Below are 18,285 nucleotides of genomic sequence, written 5' to 3' on the forward strand. Positions count from 1 at the left end.
ACAGTCTCAGGATACGGGGTAGGACATTTAGGACTGAGATGAGGAGAAATTTCTTCACTCAGAGGGTGGTGAACCTGTGGAATTCTCTACCACAGAAGGCTGTGGAGGCTATTCACTGAATATATTTAAGGAGGAGAGAGATAGATTTCTAAACACAAAAGGCATCAAGGGGTATGGGGAGAGAGCGGGAATATGGTATTGAGATAGAGGATCAGCCATGATCATATTGAATGGCGGAGCAGGCTCGAAGGGCTGAATGGCTGACTCCTGCTCCTATTTTTCTATGTTTCTATGTAAGACCTCCATTAGGTCACCCCTCAGCCTTCTCTTTTCTACAGAAAAGAGCCCCAGTCTGTTCAATCTTTCCTGATAAGTATATCCTCTCAGTTCTGGTATCATCCTTGTGAATCTTTTTTTGCACCTTCTCCAATACCCTCAATATCCTTTTTGTAATATGGAGACCAGAACTGTGCACAGTGCTCCAAGTGTGGTCTGACCAAGATTCGATATAAGTTTAACATACTAGTATTATGCGAGCAAGGCCCTTGCCATCCATGAGCTTATCGTGGATGATTGCATCGACGTCATGGCCCTGACGGAAACTTGGTTGAGGGGTGATGACACCTTACCCTTAAATGAAGCCTCCCCGCCTGGCTATACCTTCCACCACTTGCCCCGCTCAGACCGCTGTGGCGGTGGTGTGGCTCTCATCACCAAATCACACCTTGGTCTGTCCCCCTACTCCTCCGGCACTTTCTCCTCCTTTGAGCATCTCACCTTATTCCACCCCTCACCTCTTCTTTAAAATTCTCGTTCTCTACCGCGCACCCAAGTACCATTAAAATGTTATTACCGACATATCTTCACTGCTTTCCTCCCTCAGCCTCTGCACCGAACGACTTCTAAAACTCGGTGATTTCAACCTCCTTCTCAATTCATCATGCGCTCTCTCCTCTGAGTTCACTAGCCCCCTATATCCCTTAATCTCTCCCTCCATGTAAATTCCTCAACCCATATTCACAGTCACCCCCTCGACCTCATCTCTCATGGCCTCGCTGCTCCCATCATGACAATCGCAGATAAGGGCATCTCTGACCATTTCCTCATATCGCGCTCCACCCACATCCCCCTTCCACCCTCCCCCAACCCCACTTCCTTCCGTGTCCGCCCCTGGAAAAAACTCTCTCCCAACTCTCTTACAACTGCACTTATGAAATCCCAACTGTCCAGCCTTTGGCCCTCCATTCACCATGACATTTCTGCAGCTGCCGATCTGCTCAACCACACCCTCACCACCACCTTTGATGTCCTAGTCCCTATTAAAACAATTAGGCCTAGAAATTGGGTATAGCCCCGCTTGAGGCGTTAGAACTGGCGCTGCGCTAAGTTTATAGCCAGACAAAACTTATCGCCACCTGGCGCGATATTGGGTTGCATCGCCCCCAAAGGGGATTGAGGCGCTAATTCAGCCGTTGCACGGTGCTCTTAAGGCGCAAAAGTTCAGGCGCTACTCAATATCGACGTGGACGGGCGCAGCGCAGGTGATCTCAATTACGGGAAACCACGAGACCTCCAGGCGCCGGCCGGCTCTTAAAGGGGTGGGTCAGTCAGCCTGAGCTTCAACACCCAACGCCCTGTAGGCCTCAGAATCGGCGCTCGCCCTTGTCTGGCGTTACAAACTTGTTCAGCATGGAGAAGGTTAGACAGAGAGCAGAGCGCTTCAGCACTGAGGCTCTGGACCACTTGGTGGCTGCAGTTGAACGCCGTCGAGAGGTCCTGTATCCGGATAATGGCAAGAGGCCGAATCAGAAGGCTTACCGACGATCTTGGAGGGAGGTTGCTGTGAGGGTCAACTCCAGCAGCATGGCAACCAGGACCCCTGTTCAGTGCAGGAAGAAATTCAACGACCTCACACGGATCGTTAGGGTGAGTGATGGTTTAGCAAACTTCTGATTCCCTCCATCTGCAGCTGACTTCGGGCACCCTGCTGCAATGATGCCCCAATGGCCATCTGTCAGCATGCACCCATGGCCCTTTCTGGGCACACACATGGACAGATGTCTCAAGGCCTCATGTAAGGGCTCTTGCACCATGGGGGGCATGCGATGATGTCTCAAGGCCTCATGTAAGGGCTCTTGCACCATGGGGGGCATGCAATGATGTCTCAAGGCCTCATGTAAGGGCTCTTGCACCATGGGGGGCATGCGATGAGGTCTCAAGGCATCATGTTACAGAACTTCCCCTTCTTTCCCCTGCAGTCCAAGCTGGCGATGATCCGAAAGGAGCAGCGTCGAACCGGTGGCGGACCTCCACAAGTGGTCACTCTCACGGATCTGGAGGAGAGAGTGCACCAGATACTTGGAGGACGTCTGTCTGGTCCTGTGACCACTGCATCTGCCGACCCCATTACCGACAGTGAGGGTAAGACTCTCACCTTTTCCACCTGTTGCCTTCCACTTGGTCCCCCCGCCAGCATGCATCCTCAGTGTGCAGCCATGTCAGAGCCTTGCCGCAATCTGGCATGCCTTTCAGCAAAGCTGTCCTTTTGCTAAAGCCACTCTTCCACCTCCCACTTTCAGATGAAGCAGCACCAACTCGGGCTCAATGCGCTGAAGCTGCCAGTGCCAGTGCCACCGGAGGCGAGGACCAGGAGGAATCCGGACCAGCCGTTGCAGAATCCGGGGAGCTGATACATCTACAGACTGGGGATAGTAGTCCCCTGGAGGGGAGGGGGGGGGGACTCTGAGGATGAACCAGTTGCCGGACCAAGCGGCATGCAGCAACGCACGGGGGATAGGCAAGTTCGGCCACCGTCTCCCCGGAGGGCAAGGCAGGTCGTGATGACTGCTGCACAGAGTGCAGATGAGGTGCGTCGCCTGGCTGAGATGAGCAAACAGGCCCGGGTCAGACACACAGAGCTGATGGCTGCAGTCGAGAAGATGCCTGAGTCAATAGATTCATTGGCTAAGAGTATGTTGGACTTCGGGGCAACAATGGAGAGGACTCTCCAGGGCTTTGGGGCAACAATGGACAGGACTCTCCAGGTGTTCGGGGCAACAATGGACAGGCCTATCCAGGGCTTCGGGGCAACAATGGACAGGACTATCCAGGGCTTCGGCCCAACAATGGAGAGGACTGTCCACGGCTTTGAGTCGGCTATGGAAAGGACTGTTCAGGGCTTCGGACAATCCCTGGAAAGGTCTGTGCAGGGCTTGTCCGAGGCAGTGGAGCGGTCGGCACCTGCCTTGTCCGAAGCAATGGGAAGAACTGTCCAGGCCTTCTCCGAAGCACTGGCACCTGGCACACAGGTCCTCACTGTTGCCACGCAGTCACTTGCTGGGCTCCTCCACAGCCAGATTGACGCAACGCGATCTCTCACTGTAGCCACCCTCTCTGCATCAGTTAGGATCACCCCGGTCCTTCCAGTCCCATACAAGGCCAGGAATCAGTGGAGCCTGCGATTGTGGCGGATGAGCCGAGCCGCTCCCCTCAGATAGCCAGTGTGTCGTCCGACCATGGTGCAGGTGTCCTCTCTCGGCAGGAGACCATTGCACATGCCAGCGCTGGGACGCCTGCATTGCAGCTGCCACCACCTGCAGGCCACACTGCTTCCAGCCATGGTCACATCAAGCATCCTGCGTCCACACCCTCCAAGCCCAGAGGTCGGCCAGGCCGTCCCTCAGGGGCTTCTGCACTTCCAGACAGTCAGCAGGCGTCCCCCAGCCTTGAGCCCGCCACTGGGGTCCAATTACGTAGGAGCAGCAGGGAGGGAAGGGGCCGGGCGCGAAAGAGAAGTCATTCTCCCTCAAGGGGCCAGTTGTAGAGGGAGGTGCTGAGACATTTGTTTGTCCAAATTCAAGGACACCCTCACCTGTTGTTATATTTGCAGAAGGTTTGTTGAGTTTTGCGGCTTTGCCGAACAGTTCACAGTTATTTTGAAAGTTATGGTTTCTGTTGACATTATGTTTTTTAGCTGTAATGAAAGACTTTTGTGCCAATAAACAGAAGTTTCAATGTGGCATGGTGCATGTGACTAGTTTCAGTGATGCTGGCATTCAGAGGCCCTCAAACATCCAAAGTGCGCATGAGTTAAGACTCTCATCATTCCGCCACAGGGGTGTCGACACGAGTCCAGATGAGCCTCTGACGTATGGCCCTTCCACTTTCAGCAGCCCTTCCATCTTCCTCCTCCTCCTCCGCCTGCTCTTCCTCCTCCTCCTCCTCCTCCTCCTCCTCATACTCCTCCTCCTCCGCCTGCTCTGCTGGTCGTTGAGGGACAGCTGGAATTGGCTGGGTGCGTCGAATCGCCAAGTTGTGGAGCATGCAGCAGACGACGATGACGTGTCCCACTTGCTGCGGCGAGTACTGCAGGGATCCCCCTGAATGTTCCAGACATTGGAAACGCTTTTTGACAACACCAATAGTGTGCTGTTTACTGTGCCTGGTCGCCTGATGGCCGCTGCTGATCAGCTCTTCTGCTGGGGTGTCGGCCACATGGAGTGTTGTCATCAGCCATGGCCAGAGAGGATAGCCCTTGTCCCCAGTAAGCCAGCCTCGTCTTCGAGGCAGCCCCTCAAAAAGGTAACAAACTGAGGTCAACCGCAGGATAAAGGCATCGTGGCTGCACCCTGGGAAATGCGCGGTGACTGCCATGATGATTTGGCGGTGGTCACAGACCAGCTGCATGTTGAGGGAGTGGAACCCCTTGCGGTTGCGGAAGTCCTAAGGATGATGGCATGGCGCCCTCAAAGCCACGTGTGTGCTGTCACTCGCCCCCTGCACCATGGGGAAGTCCGCAATAGAACCAACACCCTGCGCGCCCTCCGCCTGCTTGTGCAGGGTCCGAGGGAAGGTAATGAATTGACGCCTTCGCCTATAAAGGGCATCTTTCACTTGCCGGATGCAACAGTGGACTGCAACCTGAGCGACAGTCGCAATGTCCCCAATGGCTGACTGAAAGGATCCGTTGGCATAAAAATGGAGGCCATCAGTCAGTTTAGCCATCACGGACAGAGAGGTTCTGCAGCGTTCACGCGGCTGCAGATCCTGACCAAGCAGGTGGCACAGATCAGTAACAATGTCCCTCCAGAATCGGAGCCTTCACTAACACTGCTCCTCCGACATGTCAAGGCTTGTCACCTGCTGCCTAAAGACCCTCGCAGCTTCCCGTCGGACTGGCCGACCTCCATTGCCCCTCCTCCTTCTGGCCAATCCCGGCCCTCTCTCCCGCCGTCTCTCTGCCCCTTCACAGTGTTGGGCGATGAGGCCGTCGCCCTCCAAACAAGCTCTCATTCCGATGCCAGTTGGTCAAAAGGCTTTTAGGTGTAGTGCTGCAAGTGCTTCGGACAGGTTTGAAGGTCCCAAGTCCTGTAAAGCTAAATTCCCAGGACTCCGCTCCACATTAGCTCGCCAACTCTCTCTAGCAACGATCGCAATGAGCAGGCCAAGTGGCAGAAGATTCTGCACTAGAGCTGTCCCCTTTAAATAGCGCCCCCCTACTCCGAGAAGGGCCTGTTAGCCCTCCCTCGAACTGTCACTAATAGCGCTGGGCGCTAAGGCTCCGGGTGCCACCCAATATGCGCTCAGGCGCTCCTAAAAGGCGTTGCACACTGAAATGACGTCATGAACTGCTTGCGCTCGCGGGCGCGCGCAAACACTTAGCGCAGGCGCTAAATGTATAGTCAATATCTGAGTTGTCGCTATCTTCATAGCGTCCGCCCCAACATAGAGCATCGCCCCAATTCTAGGTCTCTTTAGGCGCTCAGCGCCGGCGCTACCAACCGAATTTCTAGGCCTTACACTCTCTCACCCTGACCATTACCCCTGGTACAGCCCTCATCATTACTGACTTAAGTCCAAGGGACGCAGACTTGAACGGATATGGCGGACAACTGGTTTAGCCATTCACCGCCAGACCTGGCTGGACCACAGAAAGCATTATGGGGTCCTGCTCTTGCCTGCCAAAATTGCTCACTATTCCAGAATCATTCTGGAATGCAATAAACCCCGGCTTCTATTCTCCACTGCTAACCGTCTTCTTAAACCCCTCTCCCCTGTCTCCTCCACCCTCACCTCCGACAACAAGTGTGTGGAGCTCATGGATTTCTTTATCTCTAAGATTGAGACCATCTGTTCAGCTGCCTCTGCCACTTCCCTTCCTTCCCCATGCCCACCGAGCCAAACTTCCTCTAAGGTTCCCCCCACCTTAACCTTGAACTCACATCTTTCTCCAGTTTCTCTCCAGTCTCCCCTCCTGACCTCTCCACGCTCATCTTGTCCATGAGACCCACTTCCTGCTCCCTCGACCCTATTCCCATCAAACTGCTGACCACCCAACTTCCTTTTCTGGCTCCCATGTTAGCTGAGATTGTTAACGGTTCTCTCTCCTCAGGTACTGTTCCCCTCTCCCTTAAATCTGCCGTCATCACCCCTCTCAAAAAAACAACCCTTGACCCCCTCCGCCCTTGCAAAACACCACCCCATCTCCAACCTCCCTTTCCTCTCAAGTCCTTGAATGTGTTGTTGCCTCCCAAATCCATGCCCATCTTTCCTGCAACTCCATGTTTGAATCCCTCCAATCAGGTTTCCACCCTTGCCACGGTACTGAAACAACTCTCATCAAAGTCATAAATGACATCTTTTGTGATTGTGACAAAGGTAAACTATCCCTCCTTATCCTTCTTGACTTGTCTGCAGCCTTTGACACGGTTGACCACTCCATACCTCTCCAATGCCTCTCCACCGTTGTCCAGCTGGGTGGGACTGCACTCGCCTGGTTCCATTCTCATCTATCTAATCATTGCCAGAGAATCACCTGCAATGTCTTCTCTTCCCGCTCCTACATCGTTACCTCTGGTGTCCCCCAAGGATCTATCCTTGGCCCCCTCCTATTTCTCGTCTACATGCTGCCCCTTGGCAACATCATCCGAAAACACAGCGTCAGTTTCCACATGTACGCTGATGACACCCAGCTCTACCTCACCACCACTTCTCTTGAGCCCTCCACGGTCTCTAAATTGTCAGACTGCTTGTCTGACATCCAGTTCTGGATGAGCAGAAATTTTCTCCAATTAAATATTGGGAAGACCGAAGCCATTGTTTTCGGTCCCCGCCACAAACTCCATTCCCTAGTCACTGACTCCATCCCTCTCCCTTACATCTGTCTGAGGCTGAACCACACTGTTCGCAACCTTGGTGTCATATCTGACCCTGAAATGAGCTTCCAACCACATATCCGCAGCATAACTAAGACCACCTATTTCCACCTCGGTTACATCGCCCGTCTCCGCCCTTGCCTCAGCTCATCTGCTGCTGAAACCCTCATCCATGCCTTTGTTACCTCTAGACTTGACTATTCCAACGCACTCCTGGCTGGCCTCCCACATTCCACCCTATGTAAACTTGAGATCACCCAAAACTCGGCTGCCCGTGTCCTAACTTGCACCAAGTCCCATTCACCCATCACCCCTAGTATCACGGACCTACATTGGCTACCCGTTAAGCAGCGCCTCGATTTCAAAATTCTCATCCTTGTTTTCAAAGCCCTCCATGACCTCGCCCCTCCCTATCTCTGTAATCTCCTTCAACCCCACAACCGCCCGAGATATCTGTGCTCCTCTAATTCTGGCCTCTTGAGCATCCCTGATTATAAACGTTCAACCATTGGTGGCCGTGCCTTCTGTTGCCTAGGCCCTAAGCTCTGGAATTCCCTGCCTAAACCTCTCCGCCTCGCTACCTCTCTTTCCTCCTTTAAGACGCTCCTTAAAACCTACCTCTTTGACCAAGCTTTTGTTCACCTGCCCTAATTTATCCTAATGTGGCTCATTGTCACATTTTTTCTCTTTTAAAACTCCTGTGCAGCACTTGGGACATTTTAGTACGTTAAAGGCGTTATATAAATGCAAGTAGTTGTTGCTGTTGTTGTTATTACAGAGCAGCCTCACAGTGGAGTTTAAAATGGGCATTGACTTAAACCCGCCTTGTTCTCACCGGGTGGTTCGGCTCAGATTGGGACTAGAGTTAGCGGGAAAGTGAAGAATAGGCAGAGGGGGGAAAACAGAGCGAGGGGGTGAGGAATCAAGTGGTAGAGGGCATTACAGGAAAGAAAAAAAATTAACACAAACTGGAAAAAAGGGGTTTTAGAGAAGATATGGCAATGGTTGGAAAGAACGGAAACCAACCAAAGGACAAGCTTCTTACAACCAGAGCAGCAATAAATACAATGAACTGATGTAAAGCACAGCCAGGAAGAGAGATAATTAAACACAATGGGAGGAAAGTAAAGACGAAGCTTTCATAGACAAAAATGGGAATAAATGACAGTGACACTGCATGAAGAAAGAAAGAAATCAAATGGCTGAGAGACTTGAACAGAAAAATAATGAATGGGAAGCAGAAAGAAGAGAAAAGGGAAGTGGAGATGAGGAATGAGTTGAGACGATTGATTCAGTCGGCAGAGTCTCAACTCAATTGCCCGGCTCTTTCTCAACCTGGAAGTATTTCCCCCTCCCCCCACTCCCTCACCGGACAATCTTCTCCCTCCTCTCTTGAAGTTGCTGTCTCTTGCTGGCATACATCCCTGTAACCTCCTCCAGCCCTACAACCCTCCGAAATCTCTGCGCTCTTCCAATTCTGGCCTCTTGCGCATTCGCCGATTTTTCATCGCTCCACCCTTGGCTCAAATCTCAGAGAAGTGATCAGGCAAGTGATAAATGCAAGTCATTTTCTCTCTTTCGGTTGGGTGGTGGGAGCCCCCAGTGGCGAGTCTTGCACGTGGCCTCAGGTTAGCTCGGGCCAGCCTTGACTGCTGCCACACGGAATTGGTTCACAATGTTAACGTAACTGGGAAGCAGCTCTCAATGGGCAGTAAGTCACAGAGAAAACACCAAGAAACTCAATGGGGGGAAATTTTAACCTAACCCGCCCCATCGGAAGACTGACGGGATTGAGTGCAACGCCGATTTTACTCTCCATTGAAATCAGCGGCGAGTAATATTGGGCGGCAACGTTCCCGGTAAGGTGCCCTCTCTGCGCGGGACCGGCTTTTTTTCATTGTAAAGTTTCGCGTGTGCACGAAACTGTGAATGGGCCATGCAGCCCCTTAAAGGGGCCGCACACCCAAAAAAAAATAAGAGCCAACATTGTTGGGCTGGGGGGGGGACGGTAAAACTGGCTTTCCACCCAATCTCGTGGAACTCTCGCCTGGGGAGTTTGGTTCAAATTGCCCCCCCGATACGTGTTGACTTTGCCAGTAATGTTACAAGAACTACGAAGGGCGAAAAGTATAATTTGTGGACGGCCTGAGAGTTTATTGATTTTTTTACAAATAATTACATTTAAACTGTTTGCTGGGAGCACCATGATTTACAACAGTGGCCAAATAGTGGCTGGCTATTGATTAGGCCATGCTAATGACTAAATGGTCCAGTGTTCAAAGTCTCGTGTCACCATGGGCAATATGATAGAATTCGCTGTTCAAGCCAAGGCACCATGTTGGAAGCTGCAGTGAGGGTCTGGGTACCACGCTGCTCTTCATTGTTTTACACCGTCAATGCTGCAGCATTTTGAACAAACCTTCACGCAGTTGTGCGAGATCTTGGAAATTAATTTCCAAGTTACGTAAGGACAACATTGCTCTGCATTGATTTCTTCTTTTTACTATTCGGTTGCCTCTAATGCACCCATAATTGCCTCTCACACGGTAACAGCAAACCCGCGATCGATAGCAAAATACTGGAGTCTATTTGTCAGTCAAATTAAGCTTTTTTTTAAGGTCAGACTGTTCATTATTTTGTTCCAGTGATGTGTTTACATTCTCATGACATTTCTTTCCCCTCTTATGAATAAATATAGAATTGCAAGCTGTTATTTTTTTCCCCCTCCCGTTTCCCCCTCCTCCATGAAAGCGGCCACTGGTCCTGCAGTCCCAGGGTGAGGGGTGCTGGTCCAATACGCCCGTGGTACCCCGGTCTCGGGGGCCCGTCATCTTCTGTCTGTTTTCATTCCCTCTTCATTTATGTCTCCATTCCCTGGAAAGCAGCGTGGGACATTTTCTCCGCATTAAAGGTGCTCTGTACAGCACGTTGGTGTCGCTGCTGCAGTGGCAACAGTGGTGGTGGTACCGGTTGTTGTTGTAGCAGCAGCAACAACAGCAGTCGCATCGTATCAGCTGTAATAGTATCAGTATTTTTCATTTTTCATGCTGTATGATTTTTGCCATTCCCATTTGCAACATTTTATCTTTCCTGCCTCTTACAAAAGTACAGTATGTTCTTTCAATTCCTTCCTCCCCTCCTAAACCACCCGCCCCCGCCTCTGTCTCTGCACCTGCTTAATATCTGTTACATCTCCAGCTTTTTCCAGTTCTGATGAAGGGTCCCAGACCTGAAATGTTAACTCTGTTTCTCTCTCCTCGATGCTGCCTGGCCTGCTGAGTATTTCCAGCATTTTCTGTTGTTATTTCAGATTTTCAGCATCCGCAGTATTTTGCTATTGTAATAGTATCAGTAGTATTAGTACTATGGCTCCAGGTGGGTGTGGAGTTTCTGTATCGTGATGCCTGAGGTATCACATATACAGGACAGGCTAGATGGACCAGTGCGTCCTTTCTTGTCCATAAATTTGATAAGTTCACAGATTTGTTACTACATATCAAACAGTTCCTCTTCATGATTCTTTCACAGTCTAATCACACTGGTAATATAAGCAATGCCCTGAGGTGGGCAGATCATTAAAAGCTGAAGAAAGGTAACGAAGGGCAGCATTTTATAGGAGATGTGGTTATTCTTTGTTAACCTACCGTTGTGATACATTGCATTCACAGTATAAGGCATACAGGGTACCGCTTTTATACAAAGAGATGGTGAGTGAGCTTTACTGAGAGGTCTGGGCTGCAAATGACTTCGGAGACTGACTCTGGGAAGTGGCAATTGTGTCAGATCTTTCACAACAACCCACTGAAAAGTGCATTGTACCAAGAGTATGTATTTACGATGTTTAATTTAAGTGCAGGTATTTGCGCTGTGATCTTCCATTGAGACATACGCTGTTGTTACTGTATCTCTGGCAGTTTAATGCATCGTTCCTACATTTGTTCTTCCAATGCAGAAATCCGTGTCTTATCTGCGGGCATTCAGACTAGTAGTCAATAAGGGCAAAATACAGCGGATGCTGGAAATCTGAAATTTAAACAGAAAGTGCGGGAAATACTCAGCAGGTCAGGCAGCCTCTGTGGAGAGAGAAACAAAGTTAAGGTTTCATGCCGGTGACAGAAGGTCATCGACCTGAAACGTTAACTCTGTTTCTCTCTCCACTGATGCTGCCTGACCTGCTGAGTATTTCCAGCATTTTCTGGTTATATATTATAAATAAATATGGTAGTCAATAAGCTTCAATTTATTGTCCAAACCAGATGTGACATGCTGATATTTCATCTGTCAAAAGGTCTTGACAGATGAAATGTCAATCTGTGACGTCACCTGTTGCCGGGTGGCCCTTGATTGGCCTGCTGAGCCCGCTGGGCGGGCTCAACAAGGTCAATCAAGTCAAAATCGCGTGGGTTGGCTAGAACTCGCTGGAGGCAGGACTACAACCCCGAAAGTTGTAGTCCCGCCTCCTACCCGCCTCCTCAATGAAAATCCAGCCCACTCTGTTTCTATCATTGTCAAAAGTAATAGTTCTGCAAAATCTGTCATTTGCATTTTAACATGTGTATTAAAAATACAATTGAAGACTTTCCCAGCTGGCTCTAAGCAGGATCTGAGATGTTGTGATTCAACCAACTGATAGCAGCATCGAGAGACAATCAGATTCTCACCGTGGGTTGTGACAGGCCTGTCTGTCTATCATCTCCCTTAGAACTGCAGGGTGCAAGGGCGGGAATATTATATCACGTAAAACACAATATTATTCTCTATGAAAGGAGATTTACTGGTGCCAGGGATGAGGGACTTCTACTATGTGGAGAGACTAGAGAAGCTGCGATTGTTCTCCTTAGAGCAGAGAAGGTTACGGGGAGATTTAAAGGAGGTGTTCAAAGTTATGGGAGGTTTTGATAGAGTAGATCAGGAGAAACTGTTTCCACTGGCAGTCGGGTCGGTAACCAGAGGACACAGATTTAAGGTAATGGGCAAAAGAACCCGGGGGGAGATGAGGAAACATTTTTTTTACGCAACAAATTGTTATGATCGGGAATGCGCTGCCTGGAAGGGTGGTGGAAGCAGATTCAATAGTAACTTTCAAAAGGGAATTGGATAAATACATGAAAAAGAACGATTTGCAGGACTATGGAGAAAAAGTGGGGGAGTGGGACTACTTGGTAGTTCTTTCGAAAAGCCAGCATAGGCATGATGGGCCGAATGGGCTGCGTCTGTGCTGTGTGATTCTATGATTCTGTCAAAGTGCCGGTGTGTGTCCCTTTAGGGGTATAACGCCTAATTATGTTAAGTAAACATTGGCTTGAGTAAATTCAAAGGTTACTTGTTATTTCCATCTGGAAATCAGAACCCTGGATTGAATAGTGGGTAGGTCTGTTAATAGAATCATGGAATGACACAGCACAGGGGGGAGGCCATTCGGCCCATTGTCCCTGTGCTGGCTCTTCAGCACAGCTATCCAATTAATCCCACTCCCCTGCTCCTTACCTGTCATTTCTTCCCCTTCAAGTATTTAACCAATTCTCTTTTGAATGTTACTATTGAATCTGCTTCCACCAGGCTGTACATTCCAGATCATAACAACTCGCTGTGTGAAAAAAAAGTTTCCTCATGTCGCCTCTGGTTCTTTAGCCAATCACCTTTGATCTGTGTGTCCTCTGGTTACCGACCCTTCTGCCATTGGAAACAATTTCTCTTTATTTACTCTTACCAAAACCCTTCATAATTTTGAACACCTCTATCAAATCAAACCTTAACCTTCTCTGCTCTAAGGAGAACAACCCCCAGCTTCTCCAGTCTATCCACGTAACTGTAATCCCTCATCCCAGGAACCATTCTAGTCAATCTCTTCTGCACCCCCTCCAAAGTCTTCACGTCCTTCCTAAAGTGTGGTGCCCCGAATTGGACACCACTCTCCAGCTGCAGCTGAATTAGTATTTTATAAAGGTTTATCATAACTTCCTTGCTTTTGTACTCTTTTCCACTATTTATAAAGCCCAGGATCTCATATGCTTTATAAACTGCTTTGTTATGTTTCGATGTTTAACCCAGCTTCTCCAGTCTCCCCACAGAGACTGGATAGTTACCAGAATTTCTGGCTCGGGTGTGTTCCATACCAAAAGAGTTTCTCTGTACATATCAAGTAAGAGCCTTTATTCTGTTTACACCTTTTTTCATGACATTTGCGTCAGACAGAGTGTGAGTGTGAGGTGCCGACAGAAGGACAGCAAGTGTTTGCATATGTGAAGTTTTTTCTCGTAGTGTGGCAAACCTGTTAATGCGCATTCAGTCGGTTCACACTGGCACTCTGTCATCGGTGGGCCTGGTGCAAAGATACCGCAGCTGCCCTCGAAAGACTTCATTAATAAAAAGAGATGGAAAAACAATATTGAATGGACATTCTTGGGCTTCTACAGCCCACAGTGGGGCAATTAAGCTCATAGTGAACATCAGCAAGTAGTGTAATAAAAGACAGTATATGTTGATTTAGTTATGAGGAGGGTCCTGAGCTCTTTAACAAGTCCAGCGTTCCCTGTCCCAGAACTGAAACCTGCTGGATCATTCAATACAGTGATTAATAAGCAATTTCACAATTTATCTCAGGTAAAATAAAGGATATGGGGATAGGGCGGGAAAGTGGAGTTGAGGTAGAAGATCAGCCATGATCTTATTGAATGGCGGAGCAGGCTCGAGGGGCGAATGGCCTACTTCTGCTCCTAATTCTTATGCAAACGTTATTGTTCTGCTTTTTCCTGGGGGACTGTTTGGATTTCTTTTTCAAATATGACTTTGTTCTGCTCCTTAACCTTGAGCCTTTGAGAATGTATTTTTCAATCTAAAGCTTTTTTTTAAATGTGGGGTACCATGCTTTTAAAATAGATCCCGGCAGAAAATAGTTTGAGAAGTCATTCCTGCCTGCAAAAATTTTCTCTCATATTTTTCCAGGAAAAATGCTTTAAAACAAAATTGGTTAAGGAACACTGGGCACTGGAGTAGGTCATTCAACCCGGCGAGTGTCTTCCACCATTTTGTTAACCATGGCAGCTCTTCATCTTTTTCATCCCAATGCCCTGCCCACTCTCCATTATCCCAAATGCCCTTTCTACCCAGGTATTTAACACCTCAATCAATTCTGTCCATGGGAGGGTTTCCAACCCTCCCGGATTGGCCTGGAGTCTCCAGGAATGAAAGACTAATCTCCAGAACGCCGCTGCCAGTAACGCCGGGAGAAAAGTCACAGGGGCATTAAAAAAAAGTGTTTAAAAAAAAAAAAAAAAATCTTTGCATACTTTGCACAAAAATATTGAACTTAGGAAAAAAAGCTATTGGGCTGATAGCCAAGACTCAGCCAATTGGGTAATGAATCATAGAATGGTACAGCACAGAAGGAGGCCATTCGGCCCATCGAGTCTGCGCCGGCTCTTTTGAAGAGCAATCCCGTTAGTCCCACTCCCCCTCCCCCCCCCTCCCGCTCTTTCCCCACATCCCTGCAATTTTTTTCTCCTTCAGGTAGTTATCCAATTCCCTTTAGAAGGCTGCTATTGAATCTGTATCCACCACCCGATCAGACTGTGCATTCTAACCACTCGGACGAAGGGTCCTCGACCCAAAACGTTGACTCTGTTTTCTCTCTCCTCGAAGCTGCCTGACCTGCTGAGTGTTTCCAGCACTTTCTGTTGTTATTTCAGATTTCCAGTATCCGCAGTATTTTGATACTGCATTCTCACCACTCGCTGCGTAAAAAGGTTTCTCCTCATGTCGCCTCTGGTTCTTTTGCCAATCGCCTTAAATCTGTGCCCTCTGGTTATCGACCCTTCAGACATTCAAAACAGTTTCTCTTTATTTATTCTGAACTCTCCATGATTTTAAACACCTCTATCAAATCTGCTCTTGGCCTTCTCTGCTCTGAGAAGAACAACCCTCAGCGTCTCCAGTCTATCCACGTAACTGTAATCCCTCATCCCTGGAACCACTCCAGTAAATCTCTTCTGTACCCTCTCCAAAGTCTTCGTGTCCTTCCTAAAGTGTGGTGCCCAGAATTGGACCGAATTAATGTTTTATATAGGTTTATCATAACTTCCTGGCTTTTGTACTCTGTGCCTCTATTTATAAAGCCCAGGATCTCATATGCTTTATTAACTGCTTTCTTAACCTGTCCTGCCACCTTCAAAGATTTGTGCACAAACACCCCCGGGTCTCTCTGTTCTTGCACCCCCTTTAACATTGGACCATTCAGCCTGTATTGTCTCTCCTCATTCTTCATACCAAAATGTATCACCTCACACTTCCCTGCTTTGAATTTAATCTGCCATGTGTCTGCCCCTTCTACCAGCCTGTCTATGTCCTCCTGAAGTCTATCACTATCTTTCTCGCTGTTTACTGCACGCCCAAGTTTCGTGTCATCTGCAAATTTTGAAATTGTGCCCTGTACCTCCAAGTCCAAGTCATAATGTATATCATAAACAGCAGTGTTCCTATTATTGAACCTTGGGGAACTCCACTGTATACCTCCCTCCAGTCCTAAAAACAGCCACTCACCACAACTCTGTTTTCCATCCCTTAGCCAATTTTGTATCCATGCTGCTACTGTCCCTTTTATCCCATGGGCTTCAATTTTGCGAACAAGACTAATATGTGGTACTGTATCAAACGCCTTTTGAAGAGCCTGTTCACTTTCCAGTTGGCCGTGGGAAGGCGGGGCACATGAGGATGGGCATGTCAGGCGACCAATGGCAGAAGGATGGGGTAAGGTAGTTGGAGACAAGATGTCATGTGGTGAAACCGCCAGGAATATGTCCAACCAGAGTTGGCAACCCGAGTCTGTGGCCATCTGGAGCAGGGTATTAAATATTAAAGACCAGTTGATGGGATAAAAGTCCGCTTTCATGCCCCATCCAGTGAACTCTTCTCAGTCACTTAGAGACTATGGGCTAGAAATTCGGGTACTTACCGCCACCCGGTAAGGCCCATTTCATGAACCAAAATGGCAGCTGCCTCACTTCCGCCCACCTCTGGGGTGGGATTCGGCAGCTGCCATTTTGGTGAGGGCCATAGCGCTGCCGTGAGCAGCACTGGCCCTAGACATGCAAATCTGCCGACATGCAAATCGTGCAACGCCGACTTGACGCCACGCTCTGCGAACTTGGACCTTTGCGCTGAGTTTAACGCTGGGTCCTAAGCTCACTCTGAAAAGCGAGCGTTCAGCAGACTGACAGAGATGCTGTCAGCGCTTCTTAAAGGGACACACACATCTTTCAGGTAAGTTTGCATTTAAGCTTGTGGACTGGATTTTTTATATTTTATTGAAGTAGTGGCTTGGTGCAATAGATAGTTTTTAAAGTGTGCGGGGAGTGCTACTGGATGCTTGCAAGGCCTCGGATGGTAAAGGAAGGCCTCTGAGAAGACAGAAAATTCTGGAAATACTCAGTAGGTCAGGCAGCATCCGTGGAGAGAGAAACAGAGTTAAGGTTTCAGGTCGAGATGCTGCCTGACCTGCTGAGTATTTCCAGCATTTTCTGCTTTTATTTCAGAATTCCAGCATCCACTTACAGAGGGAAGAGGAAGACGCAGAAGAGGAAGACGCAGAAGAGGAAGACGCAGAAGAGGAAGACGCAGAAGAGGAAGACGCAGAAGAGGAAGACGCAGAAGGAAGGATGCAACCCAGACAGCCCTTTTCTGGCCGGGATATCCGGGATGAAATCATCCGCCTACGGTACCAGTAACCACAACCCAAATTCCCCTTTCAACATTTGTCCCACACCTTACCTTCCCTCTGTTACTGACCATCACAGCGTCCTCTTGGCCACAATGCTGAAATAAAAACCACCACAAAGCTAACTTTCTAATCCAGCTTTATATATCTATCTGTCCAATATGACATCAAGAAATCAACTAATCACCCTTATGCTTTCCCTTAATGACTTGTGTGTACCTTTACCTATCCTACGGATGTCACGCAGTGCTACCCCAGTGGCTGCAGTATGGTTGGTGGAAGGCTGCTGACTTTCAGTGGGGGACACCACAAATGGTCTTGTAGGTCGACCTTGAGGAGCTGGTGGCTGGGAGTGTGAAATTAAGTGACAGTGTTTCTTCTTCTTCTTCACTCTCCTCTCCCTCTTCTTGGTCAACCACTGGCTGGGCAGGCTGCATTTCTTGGGTGTGTGAAATGAGGCAGGCACAAGGGTGGAGTATTGGTGAGGGGAGGGCCGGAAAGCAAGAGGTGCATGCGAGAAGGAGGATAACGCATGAGGCTACCAGCATATTGTATCCTTTCAGCCCCGCCGCTGGCCAAGGGCTCAGCCATGCCCCTGCCAAGAATGGCCAACGCCGTCTCCTCCAAGGGGGTGAGGTGAAGTTAGGAATGGGAGGTGTGCCTCGTGTTTGGTACAGATTGTTGGTAGGTGAGTGATTGGCTGTGGGGGTGGGGTGGGCGTTGTGCATTGAGCAGTGTGTGAGGCTAGTGATCCAGTTGGTAGGAGACGGTTTTTGAAAATGCATTCACTGACCTTGACCACTGGTCTGAGGTCATGAAGCTTCTTTGAGCACTGGAGCCAGGTCGTGGGGGTGACACTGCTGGCAGTGACGGCCTCAGTGATCTGGTCCCACATCCTTTTTTCTGTAGGGCCTCCTGGCCCCTGTGGTTAGAGACCTCTCTTGCAGTGTTGACCCCCTGCACAAAGCTGGAGTACTGCGTGCGAGACCCTGGGTGCCCCTTCCCTGGCTTGCTGAGCCATTTGTGTTAGTGCTGAAGCACTTTTCCCTTTTTTTTTAGGTGCGGAAGGCAATTCAACCCTAAGAGCTGAAGACTGGCATTTGGGAATTTAAAAAATATATATATTTTTTAGAAGGCAGTTGCGCTCTAAGGGCTATAAAACTGCCTATTTTTAAATGATTTTTATGTTTTTTATTTTAGAAGGCAGTGCCTCTTTAAGGGACCAACACTGCATTTTAAAATGACAGCCTTGCTTTAAGAGAAGGTTGTTCTTGCTGTAAGGACGCTACGCCAATGCCACATTGGGCCTGCTGCTGAAAGTAGCACCAGAAAACCAGTCTTACACAGTAAGTTTAGCGCTGCGCTAATTTAAATTAGTAAACAGCACCAATATACTTGTGCTGCCAGTGCTATTATTTT

The 18,285-nt window shown here is 48.9% G+C and overlaps 1 protein-coding gene across 1 annotated transcript in view; it reads left to right on the top strand.

Moving 5' to 3' along the window:
• The window catches only part of nkain1 (sodium/potassium transporting ATPase interacting 1), a 621,699-nt gene that overhangs the window by 522,530 nt on the left and 80,884 nt on the right, over positions 1-18,285 (top strand). The gene's annotated exons all lie outside the window — the stretch shown is intronic.

Source organism: Somniosus microcephalus, chromosome 20 (assembly GCF_052327205.1).
Source record: "Somniosus microcephalus isolate GS21.2 chromosome 20, FLI_Smic_1.0, whole genome shotgun sequence".
Taxonomy (NCBI): domain Eukaryota; kingdom Metazoa; phylum Chordata; class Chondrichthyes; order Squaliformes; family Somniosidae; genus Somniosus; species Somniosus microcephalus.